At 41.0% G+C, this 18063-nt stretch overlaps 1 pseudogene; it reads left to right on the top strand.

Moving 5' to 3' along the window:
• The first annotated feature begins 995 nt into the window (after positions 1–995).
• Positions 996–17923, top strand: LOC124036105 (annotated as a pseudogene).
• The last annotated feature ends 140 nt before the right edge of the window (positions 17924–18063 follow it).

Below are 18063 nucleotides of genomic sequence, written 5' to 3'. Positions count from 1 at the left end.
ATAGCTAACTTTGGCACACAAAAATGCCCCAAGCCAGAATTGGATTCAGCATTTTTGTATGGATACCATTGACCTACACACCTACACACCTAATTCTTCAAAAGAAGATAAACCTGTTTCCTGCAATCATTATAATTGTACAGTGTGTAACTCCAGTAGAGGCTACAAAGGGCCTGTGACAGCTGTCACAAAAGTTGTGAAATGTGGTCTGGACTTTGTAATAATAGTTTCATGGAAATCGTTTCTTGCGATTTTACATTGCTTTTGTCATGCATGTGATGTTTTTATCACATGTATTTTATTACAAAGGTTTCCCAAACGGACTCATGCCATCCAGATCCTAATTATGAGATTTCATTTGGTAATTGGTTGTGTGTGTGTGTGTGTGTGTGTGTGTGTGTGTGTGTGTGTGTGTGTGTGTGTGTGTGTGTGTGTGTGTGTGTGTGTGTGTGTGTGTGTGTGTGTGTGTGTGTGTGTGTGTGTGTGTGTGTGTGTGTGTGTGTGTGTGTGTGTGTGTGTGTGTGAAGGAAAGAAATTGAGCTGCAGTTCTGAGGTAGAGACACTGACTATTCATCGTATGTTGAAGTATTCTAGTGAAGTAACCCTTTTTGTGTGGTCACACTATCTGCCACATTGAAGAACTCCGGGTTAAGTGAATCAGCACTTCTACATCTAATCAGCAATCATATGATTCATTCATGCTGCTTAGATGCCAGGTTAGGGTTACATTCATTTTCTGTCATGGTCTCTGGACCCCCTGAAGTAGTCTTTGCCACCCCATGTATAAAACTAGTTCTGCCTGTGTCTAAGTAGTGAAAACTATCATACGGTATGAAAGTGAACAATGCTTCATTGCTGAGCAATGCTTCAAAACCTATTTTTACAACACTAGGCTAATAAAATTCCTGCTATGGCTGTCCCATGCGGGCGCACGCTTCGCTTGTGGCTAGTCGCACTGTCGGCAGGTGGAGTCTCTTCTTGGTGCGCACTGATTAACCGCCCACTATCCTTGCCGAGGATAAAAATGTGACAAGATTCATTTTCAGCATCAAACCGTGCTGTTGTAACATTCTAGATATGACTAGCTCCAACAAATCCACTGTGGACATTGCGCACGTCTACAGGGGGACGTTTGTGCACTCCACCGATCACACAGCCGTGGAAATTCTGGAGGATAGGCTTCTGGGAGTGGACACAGAGGGGAAGGTCTGTCAGAATTAAACCGTGAAAGTGTATTTCAATATCTATGAACAGCATACATTATGTTAATTAATTTAGAAATAATCCTAGCAAAATGTATGTAAAGACTTTAATTTATGGTTAGGCTATTTTACATTGCCAAAGTGTCATATGCGTAGGCCTAAGTGGAACTCGCATTGTTTTATAGGCCTATGTTTTCCATCTCTTTTATATATTTTTAAAATGGTTGTATTTTATTTATTTGCTGCCCCAATTTCTATACATTTTACAAACCTGCATAGGCTAGGTAAATCTTTTCAAAACACTATAATAGTTAGCTAACTTTGGCACACAAAAATGCCCCAAGCCAGAATTGGATTCAGCATTTTTGTATGGATACCATTGACCTACACACCTACACACCTAATTCTTCAAAAGAAGATAAACCTGTTTCCTGCAATCATTATAATTGTACAGTGTGTAACTCCAGTAGAGGCTACAAAGGGCCTGTGACAGCTGTCACAAAAGTTGTGAAATGTGGTCTGGACTTTGTAATAATAGTTTCATGGAAATCGTTTCTTGCGATTTTACATTGCTTTGTCATGCATGTGATGTTTTTATCACATGTATTTTATTACAAAGGTTTCCCAAACGGACTCATGCCATCCAGATCCTAATTATGAGATTTCATTTGGTAATTGGTTGTGTTGTGTGTGTGTGTGTGTGTGTGTGTGTGTGTGTGTGTGTGTGTGTGTGTGTGTGTGTGTGTGTGTGTGTGTGTGTGTGTGTGTGTGTGTGTGTGTGTGTGTGTGTGTGTGTGTGTGTGTGTGTGTGTGTGTGTGTGTGTGTGTGTGTGTGTGTGTGTGTACAGTGCATTAGGAAAGTATTCAGACCCCTTGACTTTTTCCACATTTTGTTACATTACAGCCTTATTCTAAAAGTTAATTCAATAGCTTTTTCTCCGTGATCAATTTATACACAATACCCCATAATGACAAAGCAAAAACAGGTTTTTATACATTTTTGCAAATGTATAAAATAAAACACCTGAAATATCACGTTTACATAAGTATTCAGACCCTTTACTCAACTTTGGCAGCAACTTTGGCAGCAATTACAGCCTTCGGTCATCTTGGGTATGACACTACAGGCTTGGCACAAGTTTCTCCCATTCTTCTCTGCAGAGCCTCTCAAGCTCTGTTAGGTTGGATGGGGAGCGTCTCTGCACAGCTATTTTAAGGTCTCTCCAGAGATGTTCGATCGGGTTCAAGTCCGGGATCTGGCTGGGCCACTCAAGGACATTCAGAGACTTGTCCCAAAGTCACTCCTGTGTTGTTTTGGCTGTGTGCTTAGGGTTGTTGTCCTCTTGGGAAGTGACCCTTCACGCCAGTCTGAGGTCTTGAGTGCTCTGGAACAGGTTTTCATCAAGGATCTTGCTGTATTTTGCTCTGTTCATCTTTCCCTTGATCTTGACTAGTCTCCCAGTCCCTGCTGCTGAAAAACATCCCCACAGCATGTTGTTGCCACCACCATGCTTTACCGTAGGGATGGTGCCAAGTTTCCTCCAGATGTGATGCTTGGCATTCTTGCCAAAAAGTTAAATCTTGCTTTCATCAGACCAGAGAATCTTGTTTCTCATGGTCAGAGTCCTTTAGGTGCCTTTTGGCAAACTCAAAGCGGGCTGTCATGTGCCTTTTTCCTGAGGGGTGGCTTTTGTCTGGCCACCCTACCATAAAGGCCTGATTTGGTGGAAGGCTGCAGAGATGGTTGTACTTCTGGAAGGTTCTCTTATCTTCACAGAGGAGCTCTGGAGCTCTGTCAGTGTGACCATCGGGTTCTTAGTCACCTCCCTGACCAAGGCCCTTCTTTTCCGACTGCTCAATTTGTCTGGGCAGCCAGCTCTAGGAAGAGTCGTGGTGGTTCCAAACTTCCATTAAGAATAATTGAGGCCACTGTTCTTGGGGACCTTCAATGCTGCAAACGTTTCTTAGTACCCTTTTCTAGATCTTTGCCTCGATACAATCCTGTCTTGGAGCTTTACGGAAAATTCCTTCGACCTCATGGTTTCTTTTTTCAATTTCGAGTCGCAGTTCCCTTCCCTGGAAGTGGATGGCGCCAAATGTTTATGTTTAAACTCGGACAAAACAGAGATGCTAGTTCTAGGTCCCATGAAATACACAGATCTTCTATTGGATCTAATAATTAGTCTTGGTGGTTGTACAGTCTTCGCAAATAAAACTGCGAAGGACCTAGACCTTACTCTGGACCCTGATCTCTCTTTTGATGGACATATCAAGACTGTTTCAAGGACAGCTTTTTTCCATCTACATGACACATACCAAAATAAAGTATTAAATAACTTCAGTTTGTGCTGTGTACGGCTGCTAGAATCTTGACTAGAACCAAAAAACTTTTAAAAAATGGATCATATTACTCCAGGGCTAGCCTCTCTAAACTGGCTTCCTGTTAAGGCGAGGGCTGATTTCAAGGTTTTACTGCTAACCTACAAAGCATTACATGGGCTTGCTCCTACCTATCGTTCCAATTTGGTCCTGCCGTACGTACCTACACGTACGCTACGGTCACAAGACTCCATTTGTATGGAATGGTCTGCCTATCCATGTGAGGAACACAGACTCGGTCTCGACCTTTTAAGTCTTTACTGAAAGACTTATCTCTTCAGTTGGTCCTATGTTTGAGTGTAGTCTGGCCCAGGAGTGTGAAGGTGAACGGAAAGGCACTGGAGCGACAAACCGCCCTTCCTGTCTGCCTGGCGGTTCCCCTCTCTCCACTGGGATTCTCTGTCTCAAATCTTATTATGGGGGATGAGTCACTGGCTTACTGGTGCTCTTCCATGCCGTCTCTAGGAGGGGTGCGTCACTTGAGTGGGTTGAGTCACTGACATGATCTTCCTGGCGGGGTTCATGCCGTGGGGGAGATCTTCGTGGGCTATACACGGCCCTGTCTCAGAGCAGTAAGTTGGTGGTTTGAAGATAACCCTCTAGTGGTGTGGAGACTGTGCTTTGGCAAAATGGGTGGGGTTATATCCTGCCTGGTTGGCCATGTCTGGTGGTATCGTCAGACGGGGCCACAGTGTGTCCCGACTCCTCCTGTCTTAGCCTCCAGTAATTATGCTGCAATAGTTTATGGCTAGGGTCAGTATGTTATATCTGGAGTATTTCTCCTGCCTTGTCCTGTGTGAATTTCTCTCGGAGGACCTGAGCCCTAGGACCATGCCTCAGGACTACCTGGCCTGATGACTAGTTGCTGTCCCCAGTACACCTGGTCATGCTGCTGCTCCCATTTCATCTGTTCTGCCTACGGCTAAGGAAACCTGACCTGTTCCCCAGACATGCTACCTTATCCCGGACCTGCTGTTTTCGACTCTCTTTCTCTACCGCACCTGCTGTCTCTGAATGATAGACCTGCACACCTGTTGCACCCTCTCAAACACTGTGATTATTATATTTTGACCCTGCTGGTCATCTATGAACGTTTGAACATCTTGGCCATGTACTGTTATAATCTCAACCCGGCACAGCTAGAAGAGGACTGGCCACCCCTCAGAGCCTGGTTCCTCTCTAGGTTTCTTCCTAGGTTCTGTCCTTTCTATGGAGGTTTTCCACACCACTGTGGTTTTGCATTGCTTGCTGTTTGGGGTTTCAGGCTGGGTTTCTGTATAGCACTTTGTGACATCGACTGATGTGAAAAGGGCTTTATAAATACATTTGATCATAGCAAAGAGTCTGAATACTTCTTTCTGTACAATAAGTTGTTTCATTTTTTTTTCTCACAAACCTGTTTTAGCTTTGTCATTGTGTGTAGATTGATGAGGAAATGTTTTTATTTAATCCATTTTAGAATAAGGCTGTAACGTAACAATGTGGATAGGTCTGAATACTTTCCAAATGTACTGTTTGTTGAGGGTGTCTGTGTCATCTGACTATGCCTTAATGTTTTACAGTAGATCAATTATCAATGCATGGATAAATTATATTTAAATGAATTAACACCTTGTTGAGTCAGGCTCTGATTGTCTCTCTCTTGCGCTAATCAGCACCTTGTTTTTGGTTGCTTCTCATGTTGACAGATTGCCTTCATTGGGAGTGGGCAGGAAGTCGACAGTCTGTCACAGAAGTGGGGGTTTGAGGCCTTGGCTGTTACACAGCTTGGACAGTAGTGAGTGAAGAGTTCATCTTATGAGAGTAACACTGATTCCTAATTCCTAATCTATTTGTGACTGAAGTCCATTTTGTTGTCTGTAGTGAGTTCTTCATGCCAGGGATGGTGGACACCCACATCCACGCGTCTCAGTACAGCTATGCAGGCACAGCCCTGGACCTGCCCCTGCTACAGTGGCTCAACACGTACACCTTCCCAGTGGAGGCCTGCTACAAAGACTTGGAGTTCGCCCGCAACGTCTACACCCATGTCGTGGTGAGCGGTCTGAGCCAAACTAACAAACCTCAGCCTATAGAAGTAATCAGGGTCGTGTTCATCAGGCACCAAATGGAAGAAACAGACCTGGACTTGTCTAATAAGAAACACACAATGTTTTAAAATATATGCCGTTGCGCACCTGAATCAATCCGTCCCACTTGCATAGAGGATTATAGACCATTCTTATCCTTATTTTCTATTCTAAATCGTCTGTTATACTTATTTAAAGCCTTGTGTTGCAGAGGTTAATATTGCAATGATAATGGACACTCGGGAGCAGCAACTTTGGTTGCCGTCTTTAATTTCCCTTTGTGTCTATTTTCACTGCTTTTTCGGAATTCACTGCAGGGCAGGGATAGGGATGCCAAAGGAGGGCCAATAGCAGGCTGCTATGGCCATTTTAATAAAGGTTAAAGAGAGCGTTTACGTATGTGAAGCTTTAGCTTATTTTAAATGACCTGCAGTGTAGCAAAAACAATACAAATGTGAAGTATTTAAGTTGCTTCCTTGGCTACTGTAAGGAAAGCTCACAGTGACAGTAGCATAGAAAATCTGATGAAATCTGGATACATTGTAACACATAGCAGGCTAGGGCAGGTGATATTTGCACTGATGGAGTGGTGTTTATGAACAATCGGGCCTGAATACTAAAACCATCTCTTGTCTATTTCAGAAAAGAACCCTGAGAAACGGTACCACTACGGCTTGTTACTTTGCCACCATACACACCGACGCTTCTCTCCTGCTGGGCCAAATCGCAAGTGAGAAAACAGACACAAACCTGCACACACTCTACCGCTCACTTGCACGATGGCTTAACATTGAAACATTGTACTTTGACCTGTTCCCAGTGTTCTTCTCGCCTGTTTAACTCTTGTTTATTACATAAGTACTAATGACAGAGGAAGGGAAGAACATGCTCTGTGATAAAAGAGCACGGACATTATTTGACTGGCTGTAAACATTAACCTCAGTCACAATGTACAACTACCTGGAATACACACACACACACGCCTCCACTGCGTAAGTTGTTATGCAACAACTTATCAATCAGTCTCTTTTTTTTTAAGGGGGATTGGGACTCCACTCTTTCAAATGTGTTATATTTATTTAGACAGGAAAGTAGGGAGACTGACACCAGGGGATAGACTGTATTAAATGTGGTAGTGTGGGGATTATAACCTCGCTGCCGGGGGACACAATACAAGTGGTCTGGAGACAGCTGTGTTGACTGCTAGGCCAGCCTCCGGCACCCAGTCTCTCGCTATGTAGTTGGGTTATGTTGACCATGTTACATTTGTTATTTCACAGTGCAAACGTCATTGTGGGGGGAGTCTAGTGTGTAAATGTTTTGTTAACGCTTTGAGTCCCAGGCTGTAATCGGAAATATTTTTGTGCTTCTATACCAATGACGGTATAGGAATGGACAAAGCCGTCGATCACGTGACACCATTCATTTCTATGTGAAGACTCAATAGCACATTGAAGCCAAATGAAGTCGGTTAAGATAGCATCTCATGGATACATAACATGCGCAGTTTGAGCTAATTCAGGAAGTGGTGTTGCAGGCTAGCTCCAGTGCTGCCTCCTCAATGAGTAACTCAAATTGAAGGCTGGCCGGGGTACTGCAGGCTGCCATTAGCAACTAAATTGTCCTTCTAACTTCTATGATTTTTACAACATTATCGTTTGAAGGACTTGCATATGGTGTAGCAGTTATTGGTACCATGATTGTCTTCGAATTTGTATTTTATTTACATGAAGATTGACCACAAAAATGGCCATTTTCCCATTCACTATAATGGGGATCTTGTTTTCTGCAAGCAACGCCTGCAGTATCGCAGTTGGCCTTGAACTCCTGTGGCTTCATGGGTCTGTTGATCTGTTCCGAATTCTCTTAAACATTTTTTTTTTTTTTGCGTTGGGTTCCTCTGTCTTCTGCATCTGCCCGACGATTAACCTGTGTGTTGATGGGGGCTGAACTAGAACGGTGTTTGTGAGACCAAGGCTGATCGGGGCGGATCCCGAAAGCTGTTCTTCTCACAAAACCCGTCTGTGACGTCCAAGCGGTTTGAGCTACAAAAAGCATTATGACCCCACTATGAAAAGCTGAGACTGTTTTGCTCTGACACTCACTCCGCACAAGAGTCGTTGGAAGGTAAGGGTTCTTCTACATAGAAAATCATACACAATTATTGCATTGGGATCGTCCCTGATGTTTTCCTAAGCTTTGCTATATCTCTCAGATCCACTTCAGAATTATCCTGTGGATGTTCAAGTTTATTTTGCCAAGTTCAATTTCTGCCCCGGGGGTTTGTGTCTATAATACTGTAATAAGATCGCATAGTTGCTGTCACAAAGTCCAAACTCCACGCAGTTGTCACTGACTAGTTGTATAATAATTTCCCACCCAGGAAACAATTTCTGCAATAAAAACACGAGGTTATTGCTTGCCATACCTTTTTACTTATTGACATTTGTCAATAAAACTTATGAATGTAAGTGTTTTATTTTTGTGTTCTACTTGTTGTCCTGAAAATAAAATGATAAAACACTTCAGTGTGAGGTTAAATGAGGGCAGGGATAGCAGGTAATGAAAGTATTGAGTTTCAGGTACAGGGATTGGCTGTACATGAACATCTTAATTTGCTCCATTCCATCCTTATGGTTTCCCACTGTAATGAAAATTATTTTCACAAACACCAGCTCAGAACAAGACATGAACATAGGGTTTTGTATGTAGAGGAATCTGTCACTTTCACATCTACTTACTGCATGCATGGAATGTTTGTCCTTTGGTGGTTGCATTACTCCTCCTAAACCGTCCAGAGTTTGTAGGACACCAGAATTGTTTCACCACAACCAACAGCTCCCCCTTTTGGTTTATGAGATTTAATGTTAGCTTTAGTTTATTAAGGTTATTCCAGGATGCTGATGAGCAACGTTACAAATGTCCTTTTGACTCCAGTCTGATACGGTCTCGACAGAGTGCTACTCTAATCACACCAAATGCAGCTCCCCTGATGGGTGATTTCACCAGTTTGGTGACCTTTTCCAATCTTTCTTGTCATTCCAGATGATTTTGGACAGCGTGCCCTTGTGGGCAAGGTGTGTATGGATATAAACAACTTTGTCCCACATTACAGAGAGACGCTAGACAAGTCCCATGACGAAACCAACAGGTAGGTAATAGACAGAAGAGGGGTCAAGGCTGTATACATAATAAAGATTTAAATGATTAGAGCATATCCCATATCTTTTTGTCCCGCCCCATTTTGATATCTGGACCCCAACCATGTGGAAAAAATTATGCCATTAACTAACGGTGACTGTTTCATTTTTATTTGGGGCTATGGCAGTCAATTGAAAGACATTCTAACAGTATTTCTGATTGTCTTCTCAGCTCCACATCGCATGCTTTTAATGTGGGGCTTTGACAGTCAATTGCAAATGAGTCTGACATAATGTATCTTGTCACATCACCACTAGTTGGATGGGTGGGCTTGATGCATGTCACGTCGGAGCTTCTCAAAGTCAGGGTTTTAATGCAGATGAGCGCACTGAATCCAGCTTCACACAGACATGAGCTGGCGAAGGGTCCCATGAGTTTTATGGTGCTTTCAAGACCGGGAACTCTGAAAATACTAGGTCAGTAAGTCGTAGCTTTAGAAAGAGGCCCGAGTTCCCGAGTTGGAATTTCGAGTTGGGTGACCGTTCAAAACAATTTTTCGCAGTCGGTGATCATTTTTCAGGGTGCCCAGTTGTCTTAAATGCAAAATATGTCCTCGTGAATAGAATCCCCCAACATGTATAGCGAACATGGGCATCTCGGCCCTCACAGCTAACGTCCACTTGGAGAGCATAAGTTGGGGCGTTTTTGAGTAATTTAGTCAGTTTCCTCTTGATTACTAGAAATAGTTTACATTCTTAGTTTAAAAGTGTTATCTGACAAGGGTATTGATGTGAGTTTCTGTGTCTCTGCCTCCCCACACATATTTTTCACCATATCAATTGCGGCCGATAATATCAAAGTATCTGCATTGGTGTGTGGTTTCATAGCGGGCCTAGCCTTTCACCATGGGAATGATTTCAAATGCAACGGTCAAGTGCAGCCTTTTCCCATGATCTACGGGTGCTTTGTGTTTGAATTTGATCATTTAGATTGGAATCATTTTTATTTTTAAGGTTAACCACATTATGATGATTTTGAGACACAAAGGCATATATTTTTTTCCCCCCTCGGGATTTTGGATATTCTCGCGCCACCCTATTTTCATATCCAGTCCCAAGTTTTAGAACTTCTGCTCTAGCCTCACAATATCTCTCACAACATTTGTCATATTTCAACATACAGAACAAGTATGGCCCTCAGAAAACAAAACTCATCAAATGCATCCTCAGCAAATCTGAAAGGAGAAATTAGTGAGGAAATCATTGTCTCTGAGCCAGTTGCTGCAGTCTGAAAAACAGGATTCAGTCCTTCCTTACAGTCACATCTTGCCCAACACACATCTGAGGAGTATTGATTAGGAACCAAACAGAAGGAAATGGAATGAATCGGAGAGGGACCTACCTGATAGAAATTTGTTTTCAAAATTATTTTGAAGGAAAAAATACAAATGTGATTATTGTCTTGTGTTGCTCTAGGTTCATTAGTGAGATGTTGAAGAAGAAGGTAAGACTCCTCAGCCCTGCTAGCACAGGGGGGGTTCTAAGGGTACATGTACAAGTCAGTGGCAATGTAGGGATTGTACCCCCCCTCAAAAAAACATTTGTGATCAGAATCTGTGAAAGGAGCTTTTAGGATATTGCTCACTAGGTGTCTTTCTGTCTTGTTTGGGGCAGTACCCTCTTGTAATGCCAGTGGTGACCCCGCTTCGCCCTGTCTTGCTCTGCTGCCCTGCTGGGTCACCTGGGAGAGATCGCCAAGAATAACCACCTGCACATCCAGGTGAGCTTTGCCAGCCTGTAGCCACAGTAACCAAGTCAAGGGGATCCTATGGGAATGTCCTTTGAGGATAATCATTTATTTATCTGTATTTATCTCCCTTCCATTCTCTCTCTCTCTCTTGAATTTATACACATTGATAATCACCTGAAGATTTAAAAATACATTGACTGTCTCTGTGATCCCCAGAGTCACATCAGTGAGACGAAGGAGGAGGTGAAGCTGGTGAAGGAACTGTTCCCAGACTATGACTCCTACACAGACGTCTACCACAAACACAACCTTCTCACTGACAAGGTTAGCCCAACACACACAGTACAAGGACATTCTATGGATAATGAAAATCATATTGCTGATTTATGATGATAGTGGTAGTAATGGTAGTAAGTATGCTGATGATTATCATGATAGCGGTGGTAATGGTAGTAAGTATGATGATGATTATAATGATTGCGGTGGTAATGGTAGTAAGTATGATGATGATTATAATGATAGCGGTGGTAATGGTAGTAAGTATGATGATGATGATTATAATGATAGCGGTGGTAATGGTAGTAAGTATGATGATGATTATCATGATAGCGGTGGTAATGGTAGTAAGTATGATGATGATTATCATGATAGCGGTTGTAATGGTAGTAAGTATGATGATTATAATGATAGCGGTGGTAATGGTAGTAAGTATGATGATGGTGATGATTATAATGATAGCGGTGGTAATGGTAGTAAGTATGATGATGATTATAATGATAGCGGTGGTAATGGTAGTAAGTATGATGATGATGATTATAATGATAGCGGTGGTAATGGTAGTAAGTATGATGATGATGATTATCATGATAGCGGTGGTAATGGTAGTAAGTATGATGATGATTATCATGATAGCAGTGGTAATGGTAGTAAGTATGATGATGATTATCATGATAGCAGTGGTAATGGTAGTAAGTATGATGATGATGATTATCATGATAGCGGTGGTAATGGTAGTAAGTATGATGATGATGATTATAATGATAGCGGTGGTAATGGTAGTAAGTATGATGATGATTATCATGATAGCGGTGGTAATGGTAGTAAGTATGATGATGATTATCATGATAGCAGTGGTAATGGTAGTAAGTATGATGATGATTAATCATGATAGCGGTGGTAATGGTAGTAAGTATGATGATTATTATCATGATAGTGGTTGTAATGGTAGTAAGTATGATGATGATTGTCATGATAGTGGTTGTAATGGTAGTAAGTATGCTGATGATTATTATAATGATAGTGGTGGTAATGATAGTAAGTATGATGATGATTATAATGATAGCGGTGGTAATGGTAGTAAGTATGATTATAATGATAGTGGTGGTAATGGTAGTAAGTATGATGATGATTAATCATGATAGCGGTGGTAATGGTAGTAAGTATGATGATTATTATCATGATAGTGGTTGTAATGGTAGTAAGTATGATGATGATTGTCATGATAGTGGTTGTAATGGTAGTAAGTATGCTGATGATTATTATAATGATAGTGGTGGTAATGATAGTAAGTATGATGATGATTAAAATGATAGCGGTGGTAATGGTAGTAAGTATGATTATAATGATAGTGGTGGTAATGGTAGTAAGTATGATGATGGTGATGGTTCACAGACTGTGATGGCTCACGGTTGTCACCTAACCGATGAAGAGCTGAAGCTGTTCAGAGAGAAAGGGGCGTCCGTCGCTCACTGTCCCAATTCCAACATCTCGTAAGTGTTTCTCATTACCCTACAGTTCACGTCCTTGACTACGCCTGTGTTTTCCCAAGGGTCATTGATGGAAGATGTGAAAGGAAAGACCATGTCTTAGGATTTAGAAATAAATCCCGATTCTTATTTTTATATCATACCCTATTCTTTTAAAACACAGCAGTGATACTAGATATCATATCAGCACTCAAGATAGAACCTGCCCATGTTCTCTCTCTCCTCTCTCTATTTCTCTCTCTCTCCTCCATATTTCTCTCTCTCTCTCATTTCCCTCTCTCTCATTTTCCCCTCTCTCTCACTCATTTCCCTCTTCAGGTTGTGCAGTGGTATGCTAGATGCCCGCAGGGTTCTGAACCACAAAGTAAAGCTGGGGCTGGGCACAGGTGAGTCCATGACAACACACTACAAAGCAGATCATCTTCCTTTTACCAGAGCGCACTGTGTTCTGTATCGTTTTTAGCCCATGAAAAAAACAAATGTACTATCCCTGAGTTGTCCATATTTTAAATGTATAACTAAATCGTGGTTGAGTTATATAATAATCTATATATTTTTGATCAAATTAAAGTTGAATGAAGTTATTTCAAATGGCACTGACAATATTATTTCTTAGAATATTTATTTTACATTCATTACGATTTGGGATGATCCTGTTTTTTCATTGAGGCTGGCAATAGAGGCAACTTTCTTCTAGGTTCCCTGTCCGGTATCAAACTGGCTTGACACCATAACAACATGAGATAAGCTGATCTGCTGGTTTATTTTATCACACAGGTGCATGTTATTTCCCGTTAGTATAGTTTTTAGAAAACCAGTGCTTTTTTGTTGTTGCAATTGGCTCTGTGTTTAACGCATTAACACATTTGTTTGTGTCTGCACTTGTGCGTGTGTCTGTGTTTCCGGCCTTGCAGATGTGGCAGGAGGCTACTCTCCCTCTATGCTGGATGCGGTGCGGAGAACGATGGATACCTCTAAAGCCTTGACCATCCAGGACCCCCAGTACCAAACGCTCACCTTCGAGGAGGTCTTCAGACTGGCCACACTGGGAGGCAGCCAAGGTGGGAGACCTGGCCGGAGGGGTGGGAGGGTCATCGTCACCACTATTATTACATCAATACATCAATCAGTATGAATGATTTGATACATGATGATTTTATGAATTGATACATGATGATTTATGAATTGATACATGATGATTTATGAATTGATACATGATGATTTTATGAATTGATACATGATGATTTATGAATTGATACAGATTCATGCGCTCAGATGTTACTTTTCAAAACGCCTGTGCTGCAGCATCGATACATTGCTCACAGCACAAACGTTCTCACAGGGTGATGCCAAGCCAATAAGTTTATATGCAATCACCTAAACGGCAATGAAATACATAGGTGACATTTCTGAAATATAATCCACTGACTGTACAGGTATATCCATTTTGCAGCACATGTATTTGACCTGCACTACAGTCAAAAGCCGTTTAATGAACCCAACTGTACATCTGTGTATTTGTTTATTGAGTCCTTGATTGATGAATAATTGATTGATATTCTGAGCTCTGGGTTGATTGTTTGGTTTGTAGCCCTGTCCCTGGATGAGCATACAGGAAACTTTCAGGTAGGGAAAGACTTTGATGCTCTGCGGGTGAACACGGCCATAGCAGGAGGACCCATTGATCTCATCAACCACGGAGAGGGGCCTAAGGTAGGAACCAGTCTCCCAATACATAAAGCAGGGATCATCAACTAGATTCAACTATGGGCCAATTCTTTCTTGAGCGGATGGTCAGGGGGCTGGAACATAATAACAAATCATTTGTAGATTGCAAATTGATCACAAGAAGCCCAAACGGATATAATAATTTCACACCTTGCTTTCATTTGTATATGATCACATACCTGTATATCTCTCTGTTATGCGTGGGAATACATTGGAACAGATTTCCAAAATTAAAATCGCTTTGAGCTGATTTGCCTGTGTTCCTACTGTCTTGTGTCCCAAAGAAATATATATATATATATTTTTTTTTAAATTTAAAAATAATATTACTTTTTGCAAACAAAATGGGGGGAATAAAATGGGAAACCCCTGTTACCTGTTGAGTCATTCTGTCTCCCAATACATAACATTAATCTTGGTTCCATTTGATTTCAGGTGCTCCTGGAGAAGTTCTTGAATTTGGGTAAGAGTTTCGTTTCTGTCTCTCTCACACAACATGTTTTCAGACTTTGGTGGATGGGCCCTTTACGTGCCATGAAAGTATTGTGGCGAATTCACTGATAGCCACGACGGGGACTCAAACCTGGGTCCTTGCAGCTGTCAGCCAAGAGGTCCAAAACTCTTGAGGTCATCACTAGGTGTTGTAAAATCTCTCAAGTATGTTCAGGTTCTTTTTTTTCTCCTTCTTTGTTCCCCCTTTCCCTTCCTCCTTTCAGGGGATGATCGGAACATTGCGGAGGTGTACGTGGCAGGGAAGAGAGTGGTCCCATTCGTGGTAACAACATAGATTTGGGTTTGGTTGCTGGATTGTTGTCAATCTTGTTACCATCTGTCTGAACCCTCTACCAGTTTACCTGACTGCTGTTGTAACAGGACAGGAGGTGATGAGGAAAATGTATTCAACGAGAGGGATTATTACTCTATATACATTGTGTGTGTGTTTTCAATCATCTAGTGTAATTACATACAGTTAAATTCAATGGATGATATTGCTGCTCATCGTGAAGTTCAGAGTGAATCCTATGTTGTCATACTTGTGTCGTAACCCAAAGAACATCATTGTCTGTTGTTTTTGTTATTTCAAAGTCGAGGGAAATGTGTGTGTTTATGAATGTAGGTTTATTCAATTCAAGTAACTTTTATTTCCTGAGAGGGAACTTCATCTATGGTGACGGCTTGATATTAACAAGATATATAACAACACAGCAACATAAAACACGTGCAGTATAATAGATTAGATGCAATCATAGGCTATATACAAACACAAATAAAAATGTCAAGGGTTGAAGAGTTTGATGGATGATGGCACAAAACTAGAAGCTGCTCTCTTAGACTTTGTCTGCCAGAGATCTATGTATCTCTGCGCCAGGAGGGAAAGGGAGTTGTACTGGTCCAAGACTTATCTCCGTGTGTAAGGTCCAAAGCTATTTGTTCCCCTATTGTATCTGTAGCTTTGCATTTGTCCGGATTTTACAGCATCCTTGACTTCGTCTCGGGCCTAACAACACAAGTGCCAATATATCCTCCAAACACCAGTTTCTCTGGCATTAGCACTTAACGGTCATTATTATGCAACTGCTGTTCCATGCTACAGTGCTGAGTTTAGCAGAAAAGGCTACAGAGTATCTGCATGATTTTAAGTGAAAATGTGTCTCTTTTTGTTTGTAAATTTTTTCGAGTTTTCACACCTGGAGGCAAAGATTTTAACACATTATTGATAGTGGTTCCAGGATAAAGTGTAGGGTTATATGAAAATATAGAGGCTGAACACTGCAAACAGCATAGCTTTAAAATGATTTTGTTAAAGCAAACATTCCTCCAAGCCAGATATTTTCCCCGTCTCACTATAACGCACAGATCTACTGCACTTTAGACCCATCTGTGTGTGACAGGTGACAAGCTAGAAGTGACCATGTCCATTTGACAGCCTACCATAGCACAATGTGGGTCCACTATAAAGACTTACAGAGATTCGAGTTTCTGGTCCACAGCAAACACATCCCATTATTTATCATAATTGTCAAGCTGTGTTTAATTTGAGCTGGATACTGCTGGAACAGGAGTGTTACCTTCCTTCTTCAAGAGGTCACCAATGAACCTAGAGCAACACACAAAACCGTTTTGGGACTGTTTCGTTCTGGAACCTATTTGGCTGGATGGCAATGATTAAAATACAAAATGTCAAAGTAGCCTGTCATTACGATCATTTATGCGGTATTAAAACAGATTCTGCCAAAGTCTCCAGTTGTGTAAAATGACTGAGGTAAAGTTTCAAGTTGGATATTCGACAGATATTTGCGCTTTCAAACCTCAATAGCTTTCAAACCACTTGAGCCACAGATTCCAAATAAGTGTCATGATGTTGGAAAAATTGCACACATTGCGCAGGTCTTATTTTCACGATTTGGACATTTTAATTCGTTTTCCAAAGCTTTAAAAAAAATGTGGAAATGTGAGCAGGATTTTGTATTCCTAGTTGAATTAGTTAGGGAGTGTAAACAGTTTACATTTTAATTTCAAAAGCTCCTTGGTCATGTGACCTACTTGACTCAAACAAGGTTCAGATTGTCCACTGACTACCCTTCTATATTGCACACCCTTTGGTTGGTTAATTTATCTCACACGTGGACATTCTGAAGTTCGTTTGAGTCCAGTAGGTCACATGACCAAGGAGCTATTGAAGTTTTAAATTCTGAAAAATTAATGTAAAATCGAGTGAGATGAAAATGGACAAACTAAAGGGTGTGTAGGCCCACTGAGTGTACACTCTGAACCTTGTTTGAAGTCAGTAGGTCACATGATCAAGGAGCTATTGAAATGTTAAAATTCACGATGAGCAGCATTGTACACCCTTTAGTTTGTCCATTTTCATCTCACTTGATTTTACATGAATTTTTCAGAATTTATATAGAATATCTATTTAACAGCGGTACACATTAAGAGAGAGACAGATAATATCTCCTTTCATCGTTAATATCAACCATAAAGGAAAATGGCAAAGTACGAGAGTCATTGTCCAAAGCAGGAATGGAGAGTGAGCTATTGAGGTAGGCTGCAGTGGGTTTGCTGGGCAATACATATATATACTGAACATGTAACCACAGTAATGGTGGCCAGAAAATCAATGAATAAAAATGTTATATTGACAAATTAAACAAAATGTAGATCTTTAATCTTCTCCAACATGTCAAGAGACACTACTTCACACCATAAGTACAAAACATTTCAGTGTTAACTCTATCCCTGGTTGATTGTACATGTCAGAGCCTCTTCAGTGTGTATGGGGTATAGCATACATTTTCAACAACAAAGACTGCACTTCCAGTTTGTGTTCTTTACTCTGTTGAACTCTTGTCTTCATTCCTAGTTACAGCACGTGGAACCACCGTTGGCATGCAAAACATTCAATCTAAAACAAAACAAAGCGTAACACGTTATAAATAATATCAACGCAGTACGACGAATTAGCCATCCATTGTGTTATATCATAAATTGTCTTACATGCCATCACTGTTGTCAGAAACATGTTAAATAACGTTACTAACCCAGTCAGTCTGAGCCACATCCACGTTTTTTTTAATGAATTTTTTATTTAACCTTTATTTAACCAGGCAGGCCAGTTGAGAACAAGTTCTCACTTAAAACTGATCTGGCCAAGATAAAGCAAAGCAGTGTGACAAAAACAACAATGCAGTTAGACATGGGATAAACAAATGTACATTCAATAACACAATAGAAAAAGTCTATATACAGTGAAGGTTCTTTATCAGTGGCACACATGAAGCAGTTGTTGGCTTTGTTGAACTCTGAAATCATAGACATGAACTGAACATATGGCTGTCCCACACAACTACATAAAAATAAATAATGTACTTTAAATTAAATGTCATTACATACCAGACATTTCTTTTTGCACTTGCTCCATGTGATTTTGTGAAGGTACTATATCAAGTTGGGAGGGGATGTTGGGGAAGTTCTGTGCATCTTCCTTGGCCATCTACACCAAAAAATAAAATATAGTTTTTGACC

Source organism: Oncorhynchus gorbuscha, linkage group LG05 (assembly GCF_021184085.1).
Source record: "Oncorhynchus gorbuscha isolate QuinsamMale2020 ecotype Even-year linkage group LG05, OgorEven_v1.0, whole genome shotgun sequence".
In the NCBI taxonomy this organism is placed as follows: domain Eukaryota; kingdom Metazoa; phylum Chordata; class Actinopteri; order Salmoniformes; family Salmonidae; genus Oncorhynchus; species Oncorhynchus gorbuscha.
Note: the sequence above shows the minus strand (reverse complement) of the source record. Positions and strands in the feature narration are given on the sequence as shown.